General features: G+C 39.2%; 1 protein-coding gene and 1 long non-coding RNA gene across 3 annotated transcripts in view; one reads left to right on the top strand and one right to left on the bottom strand.

The window, feature by feature from the left end:
- SYT1 (synaptotagmin 1) overlaps window positions 1-26183 on the bottom strand; it is a 337296-nt gene that overhangs the window by 6000 nt on the left and 305113 nt on the right. The gene's annotated exons all lie outside the window — the stretch shown is intronic.
- On the top strand, window positions 15967-20708 carry LOC149919521 (uncharacterized). Its single transcript, XR_016463630.1, has 3 exons — window positions 15967-16518; window positions 17831-18035; window positions 19725-20708. It is a non-coding gene; the product is annotated as an uncharacterized LOC149919521 (long non-coding RNA).

Below are 26183 nucleotides of genomic sequence, written 5' to 3'. Positions count from 1 at the left end.
CAGAAGTGCTAGCAAAAAGGCAACATAATTTTTTTTTTTTTCTTTTTTAATACTGTTTTTAACATCATGGCATGCAGTGTTTCGAATGTGGACAACTGGCAAATTTGGACTCCTTCAAATTAGATGATACTTGAGAAAAGGCCCATCTACCTGACTGCCCCATGCTGACTGCACAACAGTTTTGACATGCAAAAATATGATGTTTTAGGTATAGCTAATATATTTATACTAAAAACTGTTTAGTAGTCAAGGAGCCAGTGACAGTGCATTAAGACACAGAAATGAGAAATAATGCTGATAAAGTATAATTTAAGTAACTAGGGTAGGCTGGAAGGCTAAGTAGCGTAGTAATCAATTATTATTGAGGGGATTAGAACTGAAGAAGTTTATTGAAATAAATGTAATCAATATAAGCCAATAATTTAGTGACCTGTGCTTGTACAAAGACAACATAAGCAGATCTGATGATTATTCATAGGTTCACAAGGAACTCTACTGTAATGATTTATATAGCAATGCAGATACATTCTGATCTACATAAACATTCCATATTTGGGGGACAAATACTTTAACCTAGAATTCAAGTGTATATGAATGTTTGAAGATTGTATGTAGATTCAATTTAAATTATCTGCTCTGCCTTTAACAGATTTTCTATCTTCCTGCTGGTACTAGAACAAAATTTGACCCCTGATAACTTGTGGCCACAGGACAAGGCAAATAAGCCTACATCTTGGTGGCTTCTTTTTCACATCCTATCAGTATCTTATGTTTCTTTGTCAGAGTATATGAGTTTGGCTCAGGCAAATGCCAGTTTTTTTTCAGTAGGAAAGATCCAAGTGGTACTATCTTAACACTGTCATGCAGAAATGTCAGTGGCAGAGGTCCCAAATGGAGTACAGAAGGGCACATACCATGTGATACAATAGCCTTGGGTTTTTTCATCATATAGTGAAACTGCCAAGCCAAACTAAATATGAATTTAAAAAGTCATCTAACTGAAGTCATATTCCTTATTTTCTAGTTTTAAAAGAACGTATTAAATAACTTTACTAATCACAAAAACAGTGCAGATCAGAATAGGGTGTCCAACTCATATATGTGAATGAATGAGATACTTTAGCTGAGTTCATGCTTATTAGACTGCACGTCTACTTTCTGTTTCTTGAAGCATCCTGGCCTTTCGTGGTTCTCCCCTCTCTTTGTTCTTCTGAGTCCAATACATGACCCCTTCAGTTAGACTGGCCCGTAACCTACCTCACCAGCCCTACCACCACCAGCTCTGCAGGAATCTATTTGCATGCGACCTACACAGACCTCCTTGCAACTTCACAAGTAAGCGTCTCAAAAAGATGGGTTCTTTTCCACAAATAACAGAAGCTAAAATGCTTGGACTCAATTATTGGAAGAAGGGAGGATGATCAAAAGCAAGCAGAACCTCTGAGAAGTGACAGTCTCCAGTGATTTTTCTGAGATAAGGCATAGCAATAATGGAAACCTCTCTTCTCTCTACTCACAGCATAACCTCAGTGCTGGCACCATTACTCATGCTGAGTAATGCTTTAACATGTAAATAATCTCACAGAATAAGTAAGACTAGTAAGAATGACAGCACTGATATTAAAACCCAGCAATGATAAACAACGTTAAGTGCATAGCATGGGCACAGAGAGCAGAATTCTTTGGACCACATGTTAATGTCTACATCCAGTGCCTATGAAAATGAGAAAGCTTTTCCCTTTGTATAGTCTGGATAGTTATCTAATTCCAGAGTAGAAACCTATCTTTTATCAAGTGGATTGTACCCCAAAAGGCACGGTAGCCTATTAGCTTGGATGTGAACAGTTATACTGCAGTTTAGAAGAGGTGAACAGCACTCTGTTTTTTCCTAAGTTTTGTTCTTTTTGAGTAAGCAGGGGCTTAGGATCCACATTATATCCCCAATGCATGACACTACCCAACCACCTGGAGGAAGGGATGTTGCATCCAGGGCGCTACAGATGTTTCTCTGCTGAAGGAGACAGAATGGCTGTGTGTCCATTGCTTAATAACTGGCACTAAGCAATGTGTGGGATTAAAAAAAATTGTGTCATTTATTCACTCATTAACAGGCTATCCACAAATGCTAAAAAGCTATAAAATTCGTAACGAATCGTGCACTATAGATTTTACAACATCTCAAGGGAGGGTGGCTGAACAGCTTTTAAAGCACTGGGTGACAAGCTGACAAATTTTGTCTTCCTGAAGTTTGCGATAAGATGCCAATATGTTATTTAAAGGATAAGTGAAATGGCATGTGATATCAGGTGAAGATGTCTTGATTTGTGTGGACTGTGAAGCATACATACACAATTAGAATCATCTTAATACAACAACTATTTTATCATCATCATGTCATAGACAAGATGCACTTAATTATCAGAGGTTTAGGAGAAGCAAATTTGGCAGTTAAAAGCAAATACTACATTGCAAAAGAAGAAAATCATGGCTAATGACCATATCTGAAGAAAAAGTGGAACTCAAGAATGACTGTTTGACAGTGAATTTTAAGATGAAAAGTATGTTACGGGGATCAGTAGCTAATGAAAAATCATTTTCCAGGTAGTATTCAGCACACAAATTTCCACTTGTATGGATCTTCAGCAGAAAAATGTCAACAAAGTACTCAGCGTGGCATGGCTTTACTACAGTGGCTTATTCTGAATGCAAACATAAGGATGGTGCTGATCTTTGATAAATATTTGTAAGGCTTCTGTAATATGAAAAGCAAGCAACTAGAAAGTTGACAAATTTGAAAAATGCTTCAGAGGAAACACTGGACTTGATTAGGTGTGCAATTACAGTCCAGAATGCATGTGGGGAAGAATAACAGTTTAAAGAAAAAAATCCCACACAGCTCTGTGCGGACGGATCAGAGAAAACCCTCCTCAAGCTTCAAAGAATCCTAACATGATTAAGAGGAAAAAGCTGAGCCAGAACAAACTAGTCACGGATACAGCCGAGTAAAGTTTCATATGACAAACACTGTAATATGAAGATGTACTCAAATAAAAAGTAGAAACTGAAAAGAAATAGAGTGCCAGAACTGCCTCTGGCTGTGTTTTTGTCTTCAAATTGTTCGGGCTAACTGGGTGCTAATTAGCACAGACTTTTTTTTTCCCACCAATGCAAAATGCAAATGCACTGCCAAGCCCATGCCAAAGCACTGATATTTAGAGCAAAGGTGTAGGCAGACAGTGGTGCTTCCATTTTGGGAAGAAAAAGAAATTCTTGAAGAACTCAAAAATTGATTCAATAAGTAAAGAAAATCAGATTCAGAAATGTAACCTTAGAAATGGTTCTGCACTCACAGTTAGAGCAGAGGTAACTTGTGGGGAGGGCTGTCAGTTCCACTATAAAGAGCAAGGATCAATCACATCTTACAGCAACCAGCAGGGTGGGAACACAAGGCCAGTGCCTTTGAGCAAGGCAGGAGGAGGGCTGGACTCAGTACGGCACCCACAGAGCACAGTGGGACAAACTCTGCCAGTAGTTCCCACAGGTTTGCTGATTCTTCCCAAGAATCATGGGATGTGCTGCCTCTGTGGGCCTATAAACCCTCCTCTCCCAGGAAAGCGATGACTCACATGATGCCTGTGGCTTTCAGGCCATGGATAATTTGCCTTAACTTTTTCTTCTTCTGTGTATTCATGTATGGATGAGAGAGGATAATTAAAGTCTATGACATAATGAGCTTGTGATTTTGTGCCTGGATTGTCTAAGTCAATATTTTTCAGATGAAGTGTAAGCTCCAGAAAGGAAAGAAAGCCAGAGAGGAGGAAAATGTGTTATCTCGAGAAGAAACAATGTAAGATACCACTACTAAGAAAGAATGCAAGTGCTATGGTACATTCTACATTGATGCAAGCTACTGGACATTCTACTTTCCTCACAAACAAGCACATGGAAAGTGGAATGCAATTTTTAAGCAGCAGCTGACATCTCAAAACACTGAAAAACATTCTTATTAGGAGGAATTCTCTTGGCATAAAATACAGGTTTTGTGTCTTTTTTTTCTTTCTTTCTTAACCACAACACTTTAATGAAAACAGGATTGTTGAGTTTTATTTAAATGTCCAGTTCTCAGCTAGTGTTCCCATTTAGTCACTAGGGACATTATCGGAGTTTCCATAACTCCACTGGGCTGTAGAGTACTTGATGTTATCAGCCAGATCTTGAGCTGCAGCCAGTACTTGATCAGTGCACAAGGGAAATGTGGGTAGCAAAAGTATTTCCTGCAGTTTCCGGTGGTGGCATCTGTGCCAGTTCCAATCCCGGCAAAACACTTTTAAAAATCACTTTATTAAGTGGGCTGAGGATTCAGCTGCGTGCCCGGGAGATTCTCCCAGCACCACCCCATGGGCCATGAATTGAGTTCAGAAATTGCAACCAGCCCAGGCAGGGTGTCAAACACCACTGATAGCTGTAACCAATTTAGTAAAAAAGACTGATACTACATGTGCTAACTTCTGTCTGTGCCCTGTGGGTGGACTGCTCCAGATGCAGCTCAGGGCCCGTTTTTTATCCTATTATGTGTCATGGTGTAACAGGTTAGATGATTTTGGTTAATGTATTTCCACAAGCGCCTTTAGCAGAAGAGTGCATAATTTATAAAACTTCTCCGAAGAGTGGATAATTTATACGTGAAAACATTTGCCCATTTATGTTCAGTAACAGATCGATTCTCATAGGAATAATGGATTCCAATAATCCATTTAAAGTTGGGGAAGAAGGATCGGTATTTGGAAGAACTAACAATAGTCCCCTGTTATAATGAAAAAGGTGAATGGCTGTGTAGCAAAGCAGTCTCAGAATAACAGCTGTGCAGTTAAATGAGTATCAAGTTGTTACTGAAATGCTGAGTTCAGAGAAGCAGAGAGCTCTGGGAGGATGGAGGTGTTGTAAAACTGACAGCGGAGCCAGCAATTCCCTCATCTGAGAATCCCAAACTGAGACTGCTGAGCATGTAGAGCTGACAGTAGAAACAGAAATGTTCACAAAGGCCTAAGGGCTATTCAGCCAGCAGATGAGTCTGTAATTCCACCCATAGTGCTTCCAACTGGAACATAACAACAAATGTTACAACACCAGATGGGGGAAGTAGCATAAAACTGAAAAAACGAAGAAGCCAAAACTCTTATTTAAAAACAGCACAAATTAGTGCTTATGAGATTATGATTAAGTTTACCGCCAGAGCAAGGGCAGTTATCTGTCTCTCTTGCATCCAAGCAGCTCACTTCAACATAGCTGCACAGAGGCAAAACAAATAGTTCTATGAAGCACACTAAGTGTGGGTTGAACCAACAGGAAAAAGCTCCTTAAGATTTGGCCGTATGTAAACACATAATGCCCTGGTGCAAAAGCAAAGCAACTTAACCAGGCACTCTGTAAATGTGATTACATGCAAACTACAAGCACTGAAGCAGTAAACCTCATTCCCCTGTATTTGCACCTGAAAGGAAGGAGCGAACTGCTCACAGAGCTTGAATTTAGCAAGCAAATACAGTGTGGCACTGTAAAACTTTTAACATACTGGGAAAGGGTAACAGATAATAAATAAAAAAGCATAGTGTAATATGAAGAATGTTGTCATGTGTATCGCTGCATATGACAAAATATACAGATGGAACAACGGAGATGTTGCTGGCATTAACATCAAATGGTGGAAAAATATTGAGTGGGATTGCTGATGCAGGCAGACTGTCCAGTAAATGAATTCAGATAGAAACCAAAGCTAACTGGCAATACTTCAGGCAGCACATTCCAGCAAACTGCTGAGTCTGAATTTATGTAATACATTTTGATGATACAGAGAAAAAATTAATTACATTTATATTTACTAAATTGGTGGTACTGGAAACAGCAGAAAGAGGATAATACATAGAAGTGTAGAGAGATTCCAAGTACTACCCTGAAGTGGACTGAGCAGGAGAGAGGGGTAAATATGCCTTGAGTGAGAAATAATGGCGTACAGAGGAGCAGAGAGAGAAGCAGAAGCACATTATATGGAAAACAAAATGAAACTGGGAATAAAGAACAGGTCATATAGGATGCTTTAGCAGAAAAAGACAGAAACTGGGTGAATAATGATGTGTCTATGTGAGTGTCTGTGGGCTCTGCATAACTGGGCTACCTGTCTATCCAGGTCTTTCAGGGTGGGGTACCAATTTTTGGGATGGGGGGACAGAGTGCAGTTCCTCTCTCTGAGGCACACACTGCCCCTTGTACCTACAATTCAAACACCACGATGAAACAGCGAGGTTAAACTGCTAACTTGACTGAGATGTTCGTCAGACCCCTCTGTTGGCTGAAGCCATCTGAACACATGTACCAATGTCTCGAGGTTGAGACAAGGCTAAAAGACACAAGAAACGGGTTCTCAATCTGCACTGCTGAGCAGAACACTGCATTTTGAGTACTACTGCCATTTAGCAGTGCCAGGGCTGGCACTGTGCCTCCTACCTTTCATGGAAGTGCCTTTGCCCACCTTATTTCTGTGATCCTCACCTTTGGGCCTCTGTCAGATCAACTATCTGCTCCTGTGGGTATTTGCTGCAAATAGCTTCTTGCCTGTGCACTGGATGATGGTGTGACTATCAAGATTTTAGGGGACTTGATTGAAAGAAACCCAGAGGGATATACCAATTTTTGTTAGCCAAGAATTTCCATTTCCCTGGTGATGTTTCTTTGTGCTTCCAGGCTTAAACGTGTGGGATGAAAGTCTCGAGGAAGACTGCTGTGCTAGACAGAGACAAAAGTAAGGAAAGGCACCTGGAAATAACTGGCAGAAGCAAAGAAAGCAATTTCTTTAATGTAGTGGAATGCTGCACTCATGAGAAGAGCTAACTGAAAGGAACTAATGCCAATCAGAAAGAAGTTTAGATCATAATCCAAAAGAATACTTTGCCACAGCCAAGTGCTGAAATATTCTTACTTAGGACAAAGGTTCTAAGTGACTGCAACGGGGTAGGAAACAGCCTTCAATTTCCATTTTCTTTCTCTGAAAACAGTGGATACAGCTTTCCCTGTACTGTCTGTGCACTTCCAGCAATACGCTGACTGAAAGCAAATGCCTTTTCTGGTTGTTTCTCCAACCCCCACAGCAAAAAAAAAAAAAAAAAAAAAAAAACCAACCAAAAAAACCCCAAACAAACATTAAAAACCCAAGCCCTGTAGCTGTGAGGCAAAATAAGTCCTAATCTTAAATTGCACAGAGGACAGATAGGAGTTCCAGTATTACTGGATAATAAAGAAAACTGCACTGAAGTGAGTGACAGTATTCACTGAAAGGAATTAATCAACCCTGAAATAGAGAGAAACTCTATTAAAAGCAAAAGATGTTCTAACTGGTTTATTAGCGATTTATTGTAGCAGAGACATACATTCCGTGCTTCAGACTCTTCATGTCAGCACTGCCATAGTAAGGGTTCATGGTGTGATTGCTCATCAGCAGCTTGTATATAAAGAGAGCCCACAAACACCTGTTTTTCAATCTCAATTTGAAATGACATTCCTAGGACTTTTTCAATCGGAGAAGTTTCCACTTGTATGAAGTTCAATCTTCATTTTGTCTCCATTAATTTCTTTTCTATTGGATTTAAGCATTAGGGAAAAAGTATAAATGTAAGTAAGGAGCTACATGATTGCAGTATGCTTTTAGCCTACGAATATCCATTTAGAATAACTAAGAGAAAATAAATGGCTCTCTTTCTTCTCCTCCTCTCTCCTCCTCTCCAAAACATGCACTGTCTTTTCAGCAGGGTTTTGCAGTGTTTTCTTGTATATTCTTACTGTCTATTTTTGGCACCTAATTTTAGTGTTGATTCACAAGATCAAAGTCTTTGCTGTCTCAAACGAGGTACCACCAATCCTCTACAGGAAACCTAAAGCAACCCATGACACAGACATTTACTCGTGCTCTTTTAGACTCAGAGGCCATACAAAACCTTTCCTTCCTGTCTGCCCAAGACAATCACTAATGACAGCTCCAGTCGATTTGCTTTTCAGTGGTGAGAAAGAGACTCCTGGAACACCGCAAGGCAAGAACTGTGTCGGCTCCAGGTGTGAACACGGCCATTCTGGATGGTGTTCAGAAGACTGCTTCGTCTTGGATTAAATTTAGCAACAATTAGGAAAAGAAGATTTTCTTGGGACAGGCAACACCTTCATCTCAGTCTCAACAAGAGAAATTACAGTGTAGGCTAAACTTACCAGCAGTTTCAACTGAGCTTAACTAAACAACTAAGTTACATCAGTTCAGCAAAGAATGACAACTGAGTGAAAACCTATTTTGCAGTATAACAAAACCACAAAGCTTTGAAAAGCCTGAAGGTCAGATTCTGAATGTGGGCTCTTACAGAGCAAGGGCTGGGGGACTGCATTCCTGATGCCTCCATGTAATGAAAAGCAGTGACCTGAAACTCAAGGCATTTTTACATAAACAAGAGTAACATCAGGATTATGCCCAGAATTACGGAAGTGCTGAAGTCATAGAATCATAGAATCATAGAATGGCCTGGGTTGAAAAGGACCACAGTGATCACCTAGTTTCAACTCCCTGCTATGTGCAGGGTCACCAACCTCCAGACCAGGCTGCCCAGAGCCACATCCAGCCTGGCACTGAATGCTCCAGGGATGGGGCATCCACAACCTCCTTGGGCAACCTGTTCTGGTGTGTCACCACCCTCTGTGTGAAAAACTTCCCCCTATTATCTAATTTAAACCTTCCCTGTCTCAGTTTAAAACCATTCCCCCCTGTCCTATCACTATCCACCCTTGTAAACAGTCATTCTCCCTCCTGTTATATTCTCCATTCAAGTACTGGAAGGCCACAGTGAGGTGTCCCCGGAGCCTTCTCTTCTCCAAGCTAAACAATCCCAATTCCCTCGACCTTTCCTCATAGGAGAGGTGCTCCAGCCCTCTGTTCATCTTAGTGGCCCTCCTCTGGACCCACTTTACCTTTCTTCTCTGTCCCCAGTTCACAGAAAAATTCAAGAACTGGAGATCTCTGTGTTGCAAACGCAATATGGTGGATTAACATTCAAAATCAGACTACAGAACAAGCATTCAAGGCCAACAGTATCTGCAGTAAGAACACTCTGCTGCCAAGAATATTATTCCTGTTCTAAGACGAGATCAGACAACTTGACAAACGGCATCATTAGATGAAAGATGAAAGTATTTCTGAGAACAAGACCAATAACCCATGGCCCAATGTACCCCAAGCTTCTTCAAATTCTCGAAGCCATTTAATGGCAGAAATGGATATTTGACTGACATGTTATGATTTCATTGCTTACTGTACACCATTTCTGCTTAAAAGTCAGTCAAATGTGACACAAACGATCAGAAATCCAAAGGTACATGATAGTTTTCAGCTTGGATACCCGCTACAATTTTATACAGCTGCTATCCAATTTGGTACAAAAGTGGTGGAGCAATCTGATCTTGTACTTCACTGACAAACCAGATTGCATCTGCGCAACCCGGCATAACTTTGTGTGCTGCTCCATTGAGACAAGAACTTGATATAGTCTAGTCAAGGGATCATGTTCTGTAATAAAATCAAACAAACCAAGAATCCAGAAAGCACATATGTATTTCAGAAATCCTTTAGCTTTCAGAATTGAAAGTAGAAATATTTGAAAAGACAAGCCTGAGTGTTTGAGGTTATTAGAAGCTGAGGAAGAGGATGACACAGCAGTGAAATGGGTAAGTGTTGCTATTTGGAATCAATAGACTGAAACGATAATAAGGGAAAGGTGGATGACACTGCTTCCAAGCCTAGGCAATGGTGTATAATTGAGAATATAAATAATTCCAGCAAAACTAAGCTGGAAAAGCAATACTATTTCCAATAAATGTTCACAAAATATAGATTTTCTAAGGTACTACGTTTTTTAAGATGCAGATGGGTCCATTTTCATCCAGCTCCTGCTAAGAAATGCTGCTAAGAATGTGAAGCAATCGATTCCCCAGAGCTTCTAGCTCCAGGTTTCCTCTGCAAACTCCTATTGAACACTTTTCTGAAATAGTCAATACCGATGTGACAAAAGGCCTTTTATGTGCGTCTGTGAATAATGACTGCCAAGGCAGTCACTCAACAGCAATAATAAGAAATAGTTAAAATTCCTTCTGTTACACATACATAGCAATAATAACAACTAGCAAGCAAGTTCATGCATTTCAGAAAGACAAAATATTCTCCCTTCGGAAAAGGAGATCACAAATGTTAAAAAGACTGACCTAAGGAGAATTGAGGTTTTAATTAAAAAAGCCAGGTTTAGCAAACAATAAATTTGCCTTTGGGATACCCTCAGAAGAGATAAACTGTGAGAGAGAGAGGGAGTGCCTCCGGCTAGCTCACCATTAGCACAAAGGAAAACAATTGCAGGGCTTAGGGAGGATTTAGCTTTAACAAGTGCTTATCACAGAGTAATGTCACTGCACACTATTGTTCTGTATTCGGAATGAAATTAATTTCCAATTCTATATTAACGTTTTAGAGACCCTGCTTGATGGAGGAATAAAATCCTTTGGATTTTGCTACATCACCAGAAAAGGCCATTTTGAGATTTGGTGAATTTGACAGCCTGTTACCTGTAGAACACTATTAAAATGAAAAAAATATATATATAGAAAATAGGTTTCTTTCTATAATGGACAGCAGGTATTTCAGAGCATTGACAAGTTGAGTGTCCAGAATCAAATCTATAAGGAAAATAAAACAAAGAGGAGAATCTTATGTTTATTTTATTTTATATCCGCATCATTTTATTCCTGTCTTATAATTAATCTACTGAAACTGTGACACGATGCTTTCAAGCCAAACAGCAGTATAATAAAAACTCCACTGTGATGGAGTAGGTGTTTTCCACAAGAAAGCCTGTTCAGCTAGGTAACAGGAAACAATTTGTTGCCTTACCATAAAGTAAGACAAAAGTGGTGATTTAGAGAGTAGTGAAAGCAGAAATTTTAGCACATGTGGGGAAGCCCATTTTCTGCTCTTTATTAGTATTAGCTCAACAACTGTCGTCGTTCATCTCTGCAGGGCTCCTTTCTCGCTGCATTCCCCAAGCTGAGAGGAGCCCTCTGGAAGTCGCACAAAATTGGCTTTTGCTACCATATTAGGAATCAAACAGAGCAGCAAAAGCCCCTGGCTGAGTAGGATAAATCAACAGGGAATGCATTTGCCTTCCAGCCAAGTGAGTACAGCAAAGTGATTCAGGAAACAAAATAAATAATAATTAAAAAATGAATCCTAAGCAGTAGGATTTGAAGCTTCTTTTTCTGTTTGACTTTTATCATACTTCCTACTGAAGTGTAGAAAGAAAGTAGATTTCCAGATATGAGAAAAACTTCTTCCTTAAATTTCTTTTTGCAACGGAGTGAAATAATACTAAGACACATATCAGTGATCAGCATCAAATGTTTTTAACACGTTATTTTGGGCTGGACAGCCATCACGATACCAGGGATCAGCCACTGTACTCAAAGTACAAGCTTTGCTGGTGATTCAGCAATTTGTGTGTGAAGGCAGAACATGGAATCACTACTGCACTTGTGTACTACAGTACGTGTGTACTGCCATATTCTGAAGAACATATAATAGAGAGGGTCTGTAAAATATCTAATCCATTTTGCAGTTGGTGAAAGGATGCAATTCCATGTGGATGTGATCAAGATCAATAGATCCTGTGTAAACAAGGCAAAGCCAAATAAGAATATAGCCAGGAAAGTATGGTAAAGACTTGCTTCTGTTGTAAAACATTTCACTTCTATTGTAACACATTTTGGGAAGGCAAATTGCATAATGAACTCTTCTTATCCATAGCTTGTTCTAACCCATAGCCATGGGGCTCCTGATGCATCCCTTGTCTTACACAATCAAAATGAATGAGGTGATTACCCCACAGAATTTAATTCAAAAGGTTATGAAGACAGCAGCAGAAATCCTATTTTGCCCATGGAAATATCACCACCTCTTCTGAGAGAGATGGCTTGTGGAAGAAGTTAACAGTATAAAAGAAGATTGTATGTATGTCTAGCATTTGTTCAGAGGAAGGAAATCAGCAGCATTCTGTCATCCAAAATGTTGTCATGGTATAAAAATAAGCAACGACTGAGGGACTGCAGAAATAGGATGGCAGTCATGGCTTTCTATGTCTTTAGAAACAAGAAAAAAAGCTGCTGTTTCCTAATTACATAGCACTCCTCCAGCACACTGATTTCATTACTGTTTCTTCTCCTTTCCTGCTCAGGCTTTGTAGCTGCATGCTGTTGTCTGCTGCACGTGTGCTGATTTTCCAAAAGCAAGTCCTAGTCAGTCAAACAGCTACAAAATATATGGACATTAGCAAACAAAACTTGTATGTATTACACTGTGAATTGTGGCCAGATACACCTACCCACTCCAAAAACACGAAAGGAAGGAAAACCAGAAATTGACAGTTGGCTGCTGGCCAACTCTTTGTATGGATTTCCCTTTGCCCCATAATAACCAAAACTGACTTTTTTTTTTTTTTTCCCAGCTCGCTCTCTTGAAAGCTCAACTTGTGAATCAGGAGGAAGATGAGAAACATGCTGGGTGTCAGACCACTGAGCACTCGTCTACCCTGGGGCCTGGGAACAGCCTGCGGTTAAAGCTGAGTTCAGGCTGATTCAACGGCAGTGTGGTGGCACCCAGTGGATGCAGTCAGATAACAGCCTACAACAGTCTTGCTGGGTTCATTTTTCTTCTTTTAGCTGGAGTGAGCACGGAAGTTGCGTTCTGTTTGCTCAGTTTTGTTTTGGTTCTCCTAATTAGCTGGGGTGCTGAGCAGGAATTCAGCAGGAACAGGGGATGGTAGGCTTTAAAGCCCTGTTCCCTTCCATTCCTGATTGGGGGATTTGAATCTATACTGTTGATTGAAAAGAGACGAGCAGGGCAGAATATAGGGCAGAGAATTTACAGAAGACTCAACTTTGTATCAAGTTGATTTGGTTCTCCTTTGCAATATAGTTAGAACATCTCCTGTAATAAGGAATATTGTCCAATTAAGAGTTAGTTTATGAGGAACAACACCACATTGGCAGCAAAAGTTGCAGATCATAAAGAAAAGCAGTGAAAAAAATGAAAAAAAAAAAAAAGTAAAAAAAAAGTAGTGTTTATACCACTACAAATTCCATCAACTAAATTCCTCAAATCAAATAGAAAGAATGGATGGGATATATTCTGAGCCTTTCCAGCACACGTTTGGTATCTCAATTAGATTTTCACAAAATAGAGGCTTAAGGTGCCTTTAAAGCTTCAAAATGAGCTCTGATGTACAAATCTGCCTACAACAAGTTCCCCACAAGTTCCCCCAATGCACCAGAGCATTTCAGGTTTGTTTCTCACAACACTGCTCTCACTCTAACCATGGTAAATTCGAGACAGGGCTGTAAGCAGAGCCCACAGAAGCTTCTGAAAGGCTCAGTATCTTTCTCCTTCTCCTGGAATTATCAATATCTTTGTTTCATAAACTTTTGAACTGGCCATAAACATGTCCCAGCATGTTAAAGGACTGTCCTTCACCCAATGCCAAACTATGAAAATATAGCAGATTACAAGAAGATGTGACATTTATTTACAAAATAGCCATATATCCCAACTTCGTACATTTTACTTTTTGTAAGTAAGGAGGTGACTTTGCCAACCATTTCTAAAGGATTAAAAAGCCTGCTGTGTCATCTCATATATCTTCGTTCAGTCTCTAATGCAACCAGAGAGCACAAAGGCTGAGAGAAAACCTTTTATCATTCACAGTTATTGACTGGGCCAGAATACTGTATTAGGCACCTCAGTAAACTTTTAGCTAAAACTTGCTTGCTTTGAGAAATGTCTGACCTTGTAGGTGAAGGAAAGCAAGCATTCTCATGTCAAAAAGTATGCTATCATCCAGAAATCTAACACATTTTAGGGGAAAATTGTTGGGGGTACTTGAAATAACAACATATTTTCTACTACATTGCTACAAGAGTCCAAAAGTTTTTGCATTTTCTAGATCACTTTATACACTAGGATGAAAGTTGCTTGGGGAGAATTTTAGCTTCAACTGTAAGGTCTTTTTTATTAAAAAAAAAAATAAAATGTATATATATACATAAACATATATATATATATATATATATACATACACGTATGGGAACTGTTGAGTCATGGCCTAAACCACTGATTAATCACCTGAGGAAAGGACTGGGTCAGCCATGGGAGCACATGTGAAGGCATGCTCCACCCCTCCTAGACCCCATTTAAGTGTTGACTACCACTAGGGAAGGAGCTCTTTCTGAAGGTCCCTCCTTTTTGGAGCATTCTACTGTGAGCCTAGATCCTTGGATATGGGTAAGTAGTTCCTCTTTGACTGTCTCTTTTTTACCACAGTAATCTTTCCAACTATGACACCTGTAAAGAACCATCCTAACCATGCTACATTTCCAACTGTACTTTTGTTGACTGTACAGTATAACAGAAGGAAAAGGCACTTAAAAAAAGAAATTGCCGCTTCACTGGCGAGAAAGGCAGCTTCTTGTTCTGCATCTCTTTGTCCAAGGTGCAGCTGATCTTAGTGTTAAGGGTCTTCAGCAAAATGTTTGCAGAAGTTTCTCTCCTGCCAGCATCCAATCAGCACTGCTGGTGCATCTTGATATTCACAAGCTATAAGCTGATATAAAGCACTGGAGTAACAGTCCATCTAGGAAGTCATTTAAAATTATATGTCTTTATATATAAATGTGTAACTTTTACACAGATAAAATACACTTCTAATACCTTTCTTTTTGCTTATGGTTCTAGCAGGTAGGTCTGCTTTTGCATCTGACTTCAGTAGGGATCAGAACCAGGACATTATTCTAAGGTCTATTTACTGACCAGAGACAATGTACTGAAAAACTCTGGTATTGATATTCAAGCCAGCAACCAGCTCCTGTAAGCACTGTATCACTAGAGAAGTGAGGCTACAAAATCAACTGCATGCAAACTTTAAAAATATTGCACCACTGCCAATCTTATGATTTTATTACAATCCTTGAGATATATGGTGTATTTCTTGATGATTTTGTTTCTCAACTTTAATTTCAAATAACATCTGTAATCCTTGTGGCTAGAAATAAGATCTGAAAGCACAGAATCCAAAGCTTCAAGTCAGGAATCATTCATTCATGACTACTTAAAATGCATTTATTTTTAAGCAGAGAGAAATAATTTTGATGCTACTGTCCTCTGATTATCAACAACGTACCATAAAACTAAGCTCCTTCTGACCTTTTTTTCTCACATCTTCTCATAGTTCCATTTCAGACACCATCAATATGCAGTGCTAAAAGCTTTAAAAGCATAGTTAGGAAGGCCTTTTCCCAGCAGTTTTTCTGACATTTCACCCAGGACTCTTTCAGAGTAGAGTGAAGTCAGAATCAGTCAAAAGAAAAGGCTTCAGAAAATTCCTCCTGGTGTCTTCTGACGTAGGATGCTGACATCCCTAACTGATGCCCACACAGAACCAGGCGAAGTGTTAACGTGTGCAAAGAAAAACAACCAGAGCTACACTGGTTACTCACTGTTGGGTCAGCAGGAATTCACCCACACAGGTGTTCTCACAATTTTGGTAAATATTTGTCTAGCTGCTGCAGTCAATGTTACAACTGTATTTACTGTTGGGAAAACATTTATCACTAAATTTCCTGTAGCCCTCTTCCAGCTGGAAGTGTGATAGAAAGCTACTTTGTCAATTACTATTTAGGTTTCCTCCTGAGGAGAAAATAAAGCAATTCAGAAGACTAATCAGACAAAAGTAGAGTTTTGAAATGCTGGACTAAAGAAACCTCCCTACAGTTCCCACAGCAACCTGGCTGTGCCATGTAATTCTCAGGTGGTGCCTGTTTCTTCTGATTTAGTTTTGTTAAGGCCCAACCTGGAGCTCTGGTGAGTGTGAAAGCAGGGTGGTAAGCAAGGACAATGGATACCACAGAGCAACTGCTCCTACCTTGAGGCTCCTTGGGCAGCTGCTCCCATCAGACAGAAGCAGAGCAGCACCTGGGCTGCGCTCCTACTCAGAATCAATTCTCTGCTAGTCAGAAAGGGAGGTAAGGGGGAAAAGAGACAGTTCACTGTTTAACTGTTATCCTAAAGATTCCTGATTATCCCTCATCCCAGTGCACGCTGTTCATGGGATCTCTTCAGCTTACTGTGCTCAATTAAGAACGCTAGATTTCCTTGCCCCAGTCTGTTGAAGGTTTGGATCAGCTTAGCCATGTTTCTCCTGCTTTCTATTGATGTCCTGACTATAAATGGTGACCATCTCCTATCTGTTTACACTGTGCAACCAGATTCACCTCTGAAAGTGAATTTGAGGGTAGATTAAATATAACTTCATTTTCTTGGTTTATAGCACAGGGCATCGAACTTCTACTGACAGTTGCCTACAACTGAATCAAGAAATTTCCCCCCACAGTTCATTGCACAAGGTACCTTGTTTATTCTTGATCAGATCTTATTCATACATTTAAAGTAAATCAGGAACACATTAAGCAGCCAATGTGGTCTTTAGCATACACGTGCACTATTTCATCAAATGATTACTGCATTGAGTTTGTATCTCTCAGGATGACTCTTATTGCCTACATTATGAAGTCCCCGCGCTGCTCTGAGGTGCTCTGATAGAACTTATAAAGCCCAATGACCTCTAAGACCTGACAATAGCTGCAAGTCTCTCAAACCTGTATGTGTGTGTTTATATAAAATTAACTCTGGAAGCTTCAGCTCATCTGGTAGCATTTGCTAATGATTTGGCACTCACCACTTCATGTCAGGAATTGCAAATGGTACAGTAACACAGCTATTGCCAAATACAAAAATTCAGAAATTGGAAACAATTATACAGTTGAGCTACATTATGTAAAGTAATGCCTTATAGAAGTCTTATAGCTATTATAAACTGCTTTTACCTTCAGCTTGTTACAGTGACAGTACTGAATATATTCAATTTTGTTTGAAAAGACAACATCTTTCTTTCATCTGTTCATTGCAGTAACTTCTTTTCAAAACATAAACAACTATTAGAAGAAAGACTGGAAAGGTTTTCTCTGTCTTTGTGGTGTTTCATCAGCCTCCCAAAGAACTAGATGAAAACTTGATTTAAGTCCTGGAAGAGTTAACCAAATAGAATTGGAAGTGAATAGCAACCCATTAACATCCAGGCCTAGAATAAATAAAACCAGCTGACTGAATTCAAATGTGACACTTAAAGACTGCAAGAGGTTAGCCAGCAAGTCTTGGCATCATTTTTTCAACAGCTTAAATAAAAGGGGCTGTGGAGATGGGTGTCATAATCTATTTTGCCTTTTCTTATGATAAACAGAGTGAGAGAGAAAGCAGAGGTGGGGAAGGAGCACTGAACACAGTGGTTAAATGTCTCTGGAAGGTGACTGAAAGCAGTTGAAATCCCCCTCCCCTTCAATGAATATTCAGTTATCTAGAAGAATAATTTGGGTACAGTTAATCTCTAGTACCTATCCAAGAGTACTCCCCTATGAAGGAGGAGATCTGATTCCCTACTCCAAATGAAGTTTACGCTCTCCAAATGCTGACTTTGAAAATCCTCCTGGCTGCACTTGTTCCAATGATTAGATGCTTTGGTACCTGTAAGTCAAGTTTTGAGGAACTCAGAGGAGCAACAACTAAACTGTTGTCTTTATTTCCTAAAAGCTTCACTGCAAACACTTTATTTTTTTCATGCTACTCTTCACTATAATGGATACAGAAATTTCTTTTCCTTAGGCAGTGTTTAACTATCTTCTGCTGGCATGATAAAGTAAGTCTGTGTTTTGCACCAACAAGACATCCCAGATTGGATTTACTAGCAATTAAAAATACTGCATACAAAACCTTGGATAAACTAAGAAACAAGAATTGGCCGAGTCTGTTGCAGACTGCAGAATAACAGCAGAACAAACCTGGGTGAGCTCCGAGGAGTCTGTGAGAGGTGAGTAGGTGGAATTTTTGTTTGTCTAACATCTCTGTATGACACACTTAAAGAAAGGGCACAGTTATAGCTTTTCTAGTCATGGAAGCACAGTTCTCCAGCTAGTGCTGAATAGACGAAGACTGGGGATGAGTGAAAATTGTGTGCTCACTCCTAAGGCGAGAACGTTGTGTTGTGTATTCAGATGCTAACCAGCACCCTGCTAACTCCCCACTGCAGACTCAATTCCCTGGCAGTCTCCATGCCACAAAAAAACAACTGTGCTGCCCCAAACTGCCTTTGAAGCAACCCCAGTGAGAGAAGAGTGAGAAACTGATTCTAATGAAGCAAAGACAAAAAGGCACTTCAAACTACATCAGATAATTTAAAATTGTGCAGAGCTCCCTGACAGAATAAATGGGAACATCGCCATCTTTGGAGAAATTTTATCTGTTCAGATAAGCAGAGAATTGGGCTGATAATGCCCTACCAGATAAAATTACGTAACCACTTATCTGTAAAGGTTACCTTGGTTTTCTTCATAATGGAAATATCTCCACAAAAACAATTATTTAGCTGCTTAGTTATAAAGCCATGTGGGAACATCACAATTGCTATCATCAGTTTATGATTGTCTTTCATTATTATTAATTCCAATAGTGCTATATAGTGATAATGAATCACAATGGGGGCACTGCTCCAGTTACTGTAGCATAGTATAGCCACCAGACCTGAACAACCTCCTGCTACTGCAAGATAATTCTGACACACTCTCTCTTGTTTTCCTCTAATGTTTTTGCTCTCTTTTATTTTTGTGCTCTCAGCTTCCTAATCTGAGCAAAACCAATGATAATATTTTCCTCTTTGATATATGCACTTGTGACATCTCAATTTTTATTCATATCAGTCTGCCTGTTTCAATTCAGATCAATAGTCGGATCCACCAGACATACTGAGACCAGCATGTGAAAAGGCATACTTATAGAAGCTTGAAAAGTCAGCCCTAACACACCATTCAATACCTTAAATATCGGGAATGATGTGTAAACAAGCAACACAGTGTGCCCAGTTGTTCAAAATAACAGGATTACATTAAATTAGAGCTGATCTTACTGCTTTGCATCTTGCTAAATTATTTACACCTGTGCTGAATGGGCGTACAGTCGTGCCTTTACAATTTGGTTGCTCTTTACATCAGCTACATGATTGAACAAGTCGTTTGTTGAACTAGAAAATCAGGCTCATGCTCAACCCTACACCAATTCCCTAATAATGATTTTTCATCTTGCAATCTGAAGTGCAATTCAAGGACTGGTGGGAGATGAAAACTGACTTTTTCCTCATGAGAATTTGCCTAGTTCAGATCTGACCATCAACAAAATATACGCTATGAATGCACTGTCTTCATTCATATGTGAATAACTTTTTACTTATTCTCTCTTTATTTCTTGAGGATAGTCCACGTTCCTTTCTGGTATCTGAAATCCCTGCTATTATCTTGCACTGGATAAGTATTTACTGTTGACTGTAACCTCTTTTTTTTTTTTTTTTTGTAATCTACTGCTCATGCATACTAGGCATGATAGATGCTGCAAACACTCCTCACACCCTGACAGCATCACCCTCCAGTCTATAAGAAGTCTGCCTAGGTCTAAAGCTGACTGATTTCCAGAAAGATACAACCTATGGATATACATCTTTTTTTTTCAGTATGCAAGATGTAAGTGCACAGAGAAAGAGACTCTGACCTAATTTACTTATAGGTGTGTTTTGGAATTTTTATGGCATCACATCTTTGTGTGTGAGGGAATCTGTTAATACATTACTAACTTTCATAAACTCCTCATTTTCTTAGCACATATTCCGTAAGAATAATGTTCATTTGACTAAGATCATGAAATGCTAAATTAATTTAATATGCTCTGAGAACCTTATGTTTCATTTCTTTTCAATTTGAATACTTAACAATGCTGAAATCGAGTTTTACCATAATATTCAAAAGGCGACCTAGTGGCTCTTTTCTGTATCTCAAAAATATTTTGATTACAGCAAAATGAGCATCTCCATAGCTGTTTTATTAATGCCTAAGTGGGGCAGAGTATGACAGCCTTTTCAGAATGGTTAAGATACTTGTTAGTTCCTGAAAGATCTCAATGCTAGAGCACATTAATTCAAAGACTGTTGTTACCTCAGACATTCTTGTGCTCTGTTATTCTGTTCCTAGCTTCAGCTAACTGCCATATGTATAGCCTCATCTTGCTGCCTGGTATTTTCTCACATGTTTTGCAGTCCCAGGAGGACGGCCTAGAATCTGCTTGGCACAACAAGCAGCGCAGCCTGAACAAAAGGAATCTTCAGCTATTTTCTAATCTCATTTCTCTTAGTCGTGTCATAATAGGAAATTCTTATTCTCTATACTCAGAGGTCAAGTAAAAATTGTAGTAATTCTCCAAGAGGATGCCTTTCTCTTTTCTTGGAAGTCTTACCAATGTATGCAGAATGTAATGAAAGGAGCCCATTTTAGCTGATGGCCATCTTCTTGATATATGTATTAGAACAAATGACTGTGAATTGTCTTCTGTTTTTTTTCCTGTTCAAATTACAGCCCTAAGCTCTCAAGTATTCCTTATTCAGGACTAAAAAAATGTTTTTTCCTTATTTTCAAGATTCTTTTGTGGTACATGATAAGCTTGAACAATGCTCTTTTCAAATGGCGTTCAGAAATCTGCTTGGAGGCTCATTTTGAGACGAATGCAATTCTAGAAAGGGACTGCATATATTTTAGCTTTAGTCATTCACATATGAAAAAGACATTTCTATCAAGTTTCTTTTAATAGGTTTCATTTTCTATGCACATACGATCAGAATAATGGATGATCTCTGCCCCAAACAGCCAGCAATACAAACACAGCTTAAGACTATGAACGTTTTTATGTATGTACCAATTCTCTTCCATCTCACAGGCTACTCTCAGAATATCAATTTAAATAATTTCTCTGAAAATATTCAACAGTATTCAATCTTTTATTGAGTGATGGAATTAATACAATCTAGTAGTTAGCAGCGCTCTGCCATGAGTGAAACAGCAGTTTATTACTTAGTTTGGTAATTTACTTCAGTAAGTAATAGGCAGAAAGAACAATTTGAGGTATGTTATCCTCTTTCTTTCTGCCAAAACTGTCATCCGATAGATCCTTCAATTAGCATGGCAATATTTACATGACATGAAAGTCAGAAATTACTCCCTGCTGGAGGCTAGTGTACAGAACACTGCTAGCTTACCATCATCAACTGTTTCTTTACACAGTTCAGCAGAGTTGGATCCTGATCCATGACCAAGACTACTGTGCGCAAATAAACAGAAACAACATGATGGCTGTATTAAAGAATTATAGGCAAAACTGTCAGGATAGTCTCAATTGCTATTGCATTGCAGACTTTATTTTCTGTATAATGAAGATGAGATGTGTTTATTTTGCAGTCCTGGGCTAAGGCCTATTAGAAGCCCTCAGAGCAGTGCTGAGCTTAGTCCAAGTTAGGTATGCAATGCAATGTTGGTATTTCAAACTTTCCATAAATAACTCTTTGAGAATAATAATAAGTTGTAAAAGGAGAACAACCAAGCAATATTTCAGAATTGTGCTATTAAACACCTTCTATAAAAACAAAGCAAGAAAAATAATGTGTCTATGACAGGAGAGTGCTATTGAAGTCTATGAGATAAGAAGTTACACATTTCCTTCACACATACCATGAAAACAGAATGGGTGTGATAAAAATGTTTGTTGCTTTTCCAATTCTGTGATGGTATGGTAATGTGTGTTAAATTAGCAGCACAAAAGATGGATATAGAGTTATTCAACATCGAAGTACATTTATACAAAAACTTGTTTTCATTCTTTCACTTACAAGGAACTTTTAAAGTGATAAGAATTCATCCAGAACAACTGAATTGTGTATAAACTGCCATCCTTATTGGAGGATACATAAAAATGCGAAGAGGAGGAAAATATGTAAAAGCATTAAAAATGGTTTGTGTTTGTTTTTTTTTTTTTTTGTAAGCATGCTGCCTCTAGCCAAAATAAATGAGAAAGCATTTGCAATTACTGGAATTAGGAATGATAGAATTGACCACTGAATAAAATGCTTACTATTTAGCCCTTTTGAGCAGGGAAACCACTGTCAGCTACAGCTACGTGTAGAGGTGTCACTGTGGAAGTGTTCAGCTACCAAAGAATGCAGCCTGCACACTGCCACAGAGCACAGTCCCCATAGCACCCTGAACAATACCTGCAATCAGCCACAATTCCTGCCAGCTGCAAGCTGCTGTTGCTCAGAGAAAGCAGCAGGTTTCTACCATACACTTAACAATATACTGAGCTACAGAGCTGTTTCATTTTCCCTAATTGCAATCCAATCATGTTGTTTACCACACAAGAAGCCACCATGTGGAACCATATTTTTTTTGTTGGATAATGGTATGGTATGATACCAATTACAGGGGCATGGATGTGATTTTTTTTTTTCCTTCCAAATAATGACTCCCAAGCATCCATGGACCAGTGAAATACTGCAGATTTCTAACTATACTGCAAAGTATGATACAAACCTTATAGCACTTGGGTAATATGGTTACAGTCTTCCTTTTATTTCATTTTTAATCCTAATTTAGAAATTTCCAGTTTTTTTTGCTGAGATACCATCTAGACTTTAAGACTGAAAAACTCTGATTTATAAAAAACCTCTGCATCCGTGTTTAGTAATCCTATGTATACATATACATATTCCATACACGTGCATATGCCTTGTCAGGTTGGCCATAAACGATTCTGAATGCTGTTTTCATGTTATACGGAGGGAATGTTTATTCACTTCTTCCAGGCTGTCTTGGTTATAAGAACCACAAATTATTCAGGTTTGGAAACAGCGTGGGAGTGGGGGAGAACAACACCTGTTCAGTGTTGTTCACACTCCTGCAGGAGCACTACTCCCACACAGGGGATTTGCATAGTAATGAAAAGCAGCACTTACGGGTTTTTATTTACTACATAAATAGCTGCGCATTGTATTATATTGACCAAATCACTGACAGTAGCAAACTGGGACCCATCTCTCTCCTCACATCTTCATTTGTCATGATGATGAATTCCAGTTGTCGTTCCTCTTGGATTATTTTTCTACCATACTCACTCTTTTACTTTCACACCTGTTACTACAGTAACAAGGAGTATGCTGTAAAGTACACGTTCCAAAAAAACTCACACATGACATGATAGGTCATTTAAAACATTAGATGAGCAGCATTACAGGATTATCCCTATTTCCTATGTATCCTCGGAGAGGCATGGTGAACCAAAACACTGCCTCAGCAGGGCTGGTTTCCTATATGAGGGCTGCTCTGAAAGTAATGCCTCCTGTTTTATTATGCTAGCCCATAATGTCAGGGGCAGATGGTGGCGGTATGGCAGTACAGGTTGAACCTTCCCACCAATATTCCATTACATGATGTTGTTGCTGTGTGACAGATGGCAGCAGAGGGGCAGCCTGATAGAATGGCAGCTGACATGGAGGTGTGTATGAAGCAAAGGTGTGTCACTAAATTCCTCCTTGCAAAAAAACCAGCCCGACTTGCTGAATGTTTATGAATACCAAAGGGTGGACGTGAGCAGTGAGAAAGTGGGTGGTGTGTGTCAGTAATGGTGACTGCAGCATGAAAGACAAGCCACATTCCAGACAGCCATGAAGATTTTTACGAGCGTGGCATGCAGGCTCTTGTTCATCACGGGTGAAAATGCATAGCTAATGGTGGTGACAATGCTGAAAAACAGACTTTCGAATCTGAGACTTTTCTCTGTCAAATGTATTACTGTCCTCTTTGTATTTGTTGTAGTTTCCATGGAAATAAATAGGAGGCATTACTTTCAGAGCAACCTATGTAAATCTAGTGCAATTCAGCAGCATTTGTCCTATTGAAATGTCTTTGAAGAATATTTTCTTGTCAGTTTGCTAGATGCCTGTTTCGTATCTTTACCACTGCTATGGGATCCAAAATTTCCTACCTCTGAGAACCAACTCATTAGAAATTGCTGTTCCTTTTCTATATCAAAGAGACAGGATTGCAACTGATTTCTCAGGAAAAAGCAAACCCAATTCACACAATTTAAAAAAGTAGTGATGTTATCTGCTCTTAAAACGTTATAGTTATCTAAACAAAGTACTTCCTACCCCAAATAAATGGCCATCTTGCATATTCATATCAGTAACAGCTCCAGTGCTTCCAGCTCAATCCAGCCCAAGTCTTTAGACCAGTCTTTGTGGAACAAAATCAACTGGAAAGATAGAAAGCCATCCTGCAGTCAGAGGAGTGTCCGGACTGCAGCTTCCACAAGGTCCTCATATCTGTGTCCTCTGTGGGAAAGGGAGTTGGGCAAAGGCTGCAGAAGTTCATGCCATCCCTCTTGCTAGTAGTGATCCTGCAAGTCTACAAGGCTTCTTGTATTGCCTGACTACAACGTTCATCCTATGGTTGGGACATTTTCTGTCCACAGTGTGAAAACAGATAGGAAGGAGATACCAGTGCTTTGGTCTTGTGGTGAGCATATTTTCAATGGCATGATAGGAGAAAGATTGCAGAATTTAAGCCCTGCTGTGTTCCTATGCTAGGTGAATAGGTCTTCATTGCTGCTTTAAATTACCCTTTCAGCTTTTTGGAAGAACTGTGAATATATGAAAGTTGCAATGCAGTTGTTCTTTGGTTTTCCTGCCATTTTGTATTTCACTTTCAAACTTATCTTGTTACACAAACTGAGCCTATCCCCACCCACCATTCAACATCCTCTATTTCACCTTTTGTTTTCCTCGGATCTTTTGAAGAAGTTTTGCCATTCTAACGTTGAGCTATTATATGTTTATAACCTTCAAATATATAATCAAGATTATGAACAATTTCAGTTACCTCTAAAACTTTCAGAGGTTGTTCATTTCATTCAGTTTAGATATTTTGGCTAATAACTAATAATTTTCATTAATAACTAACATCTGCTGCTGAACGAAGTATTGTTTCCAATACATGTCCATCAGTTTGCTCCATGCTTACACATAACTAATAACACAAGTCTTAAATGCATGAATTTGAAATAGTCCAACTATCAATGTGATGCAATCAATCTGTTAATGTTTGGGTTTTTTTTTTTTTTTTTTTTTTGTATGTTGTTATAGCATTTGGGTACCTCCTGTAAATAAAATCTAGCAGTAAATTAATGATACCCACAGAGAATTGTCAGGCCCAATCACTTGTGTGCTCTGCTGTCACTAAACTGGGTAAATAGTCTGTGTTGCAGTACAGACAGTGGAGATGATGCACTGTAATGCATATTCCAGTTCTGTGCATTAGCATTAGCATAGCGGCTCAGTGTATGAAGCATTTATACTGTACTAACTTAAAGAATTGGCTTCATCCCTCTGTAATACACAACTAATAATTACACTGAAAAGCCTCCAATTAAGCCCTATCTGAAAGCTTTCCAAACCCGCCGAATCCCAAACAAAGAATGGTCAACGTCAAGTAAAAATTAAATTAAAAAGCATTTGATAAAAACCTTAATTAAAAGTGTGTCAGAACAAATACACCTCACTTTATGTCCTGAAGCCCATTAAATTTCAGTATGACAAAGTGCTACTAGGCGTGAATGTCAGAGATTCAGTGCTGTTAACAGATTCAGTGCTGCTTTCTCCAAAGCCCTTACTGGCCTGGAAACTTCTCCCTTTCCCCAGGAATATGCATCTCAGGAAACTTATCTCAGCTCCCAGGAGTTCAGCCAGCCTCAGGGAGGCGGTGGGGAATGGACATAGGTATTAAGTGTTCCAGCTTCCAGGCATGCAGCGTGATATCAATGCTATTTGCATCAGCTTTCTGGGGAGCTGGCAAAGACAAATAGCAATAACAGTATCGGCCTTCGCTCCTTTCTGCATTGAGATGCTGTGTGCGCACGAGCAAACAGCCATAGCTGGCTGTGCCTCCCAGTTCTGGCCCTGAGCTGAAGGACAGAAGCCTTAAGAGCCTACATAACTTTAAACAGCAGCAACCAGGACAACTCCAAACTGTTTTCCAAAGGGCAGCCATTACCCTATCCTCCACAGAGGTAATCAGAATAAATCCCTGCAAAATAC

This window comes from Phasianus colchicus, chromosome 1 (genome assembly GCF_987193195.1).
Source record: "Phasianus colchicus chromosome 1, bPhaCol1.hap1.1, whole genome shotgun sequence".
NCBI classification, from domain to species: domain Eukaryota; kingdom Metazoa; phylum Chordata; class Aves; order Galliformes; family Phasianidae; genus Phasianus; species Phasianus colchicus.
Note: the sequence above shows the minus strand (reverse complement) of the source record. Positions and strands in the feature narration are given on the sequence as shown.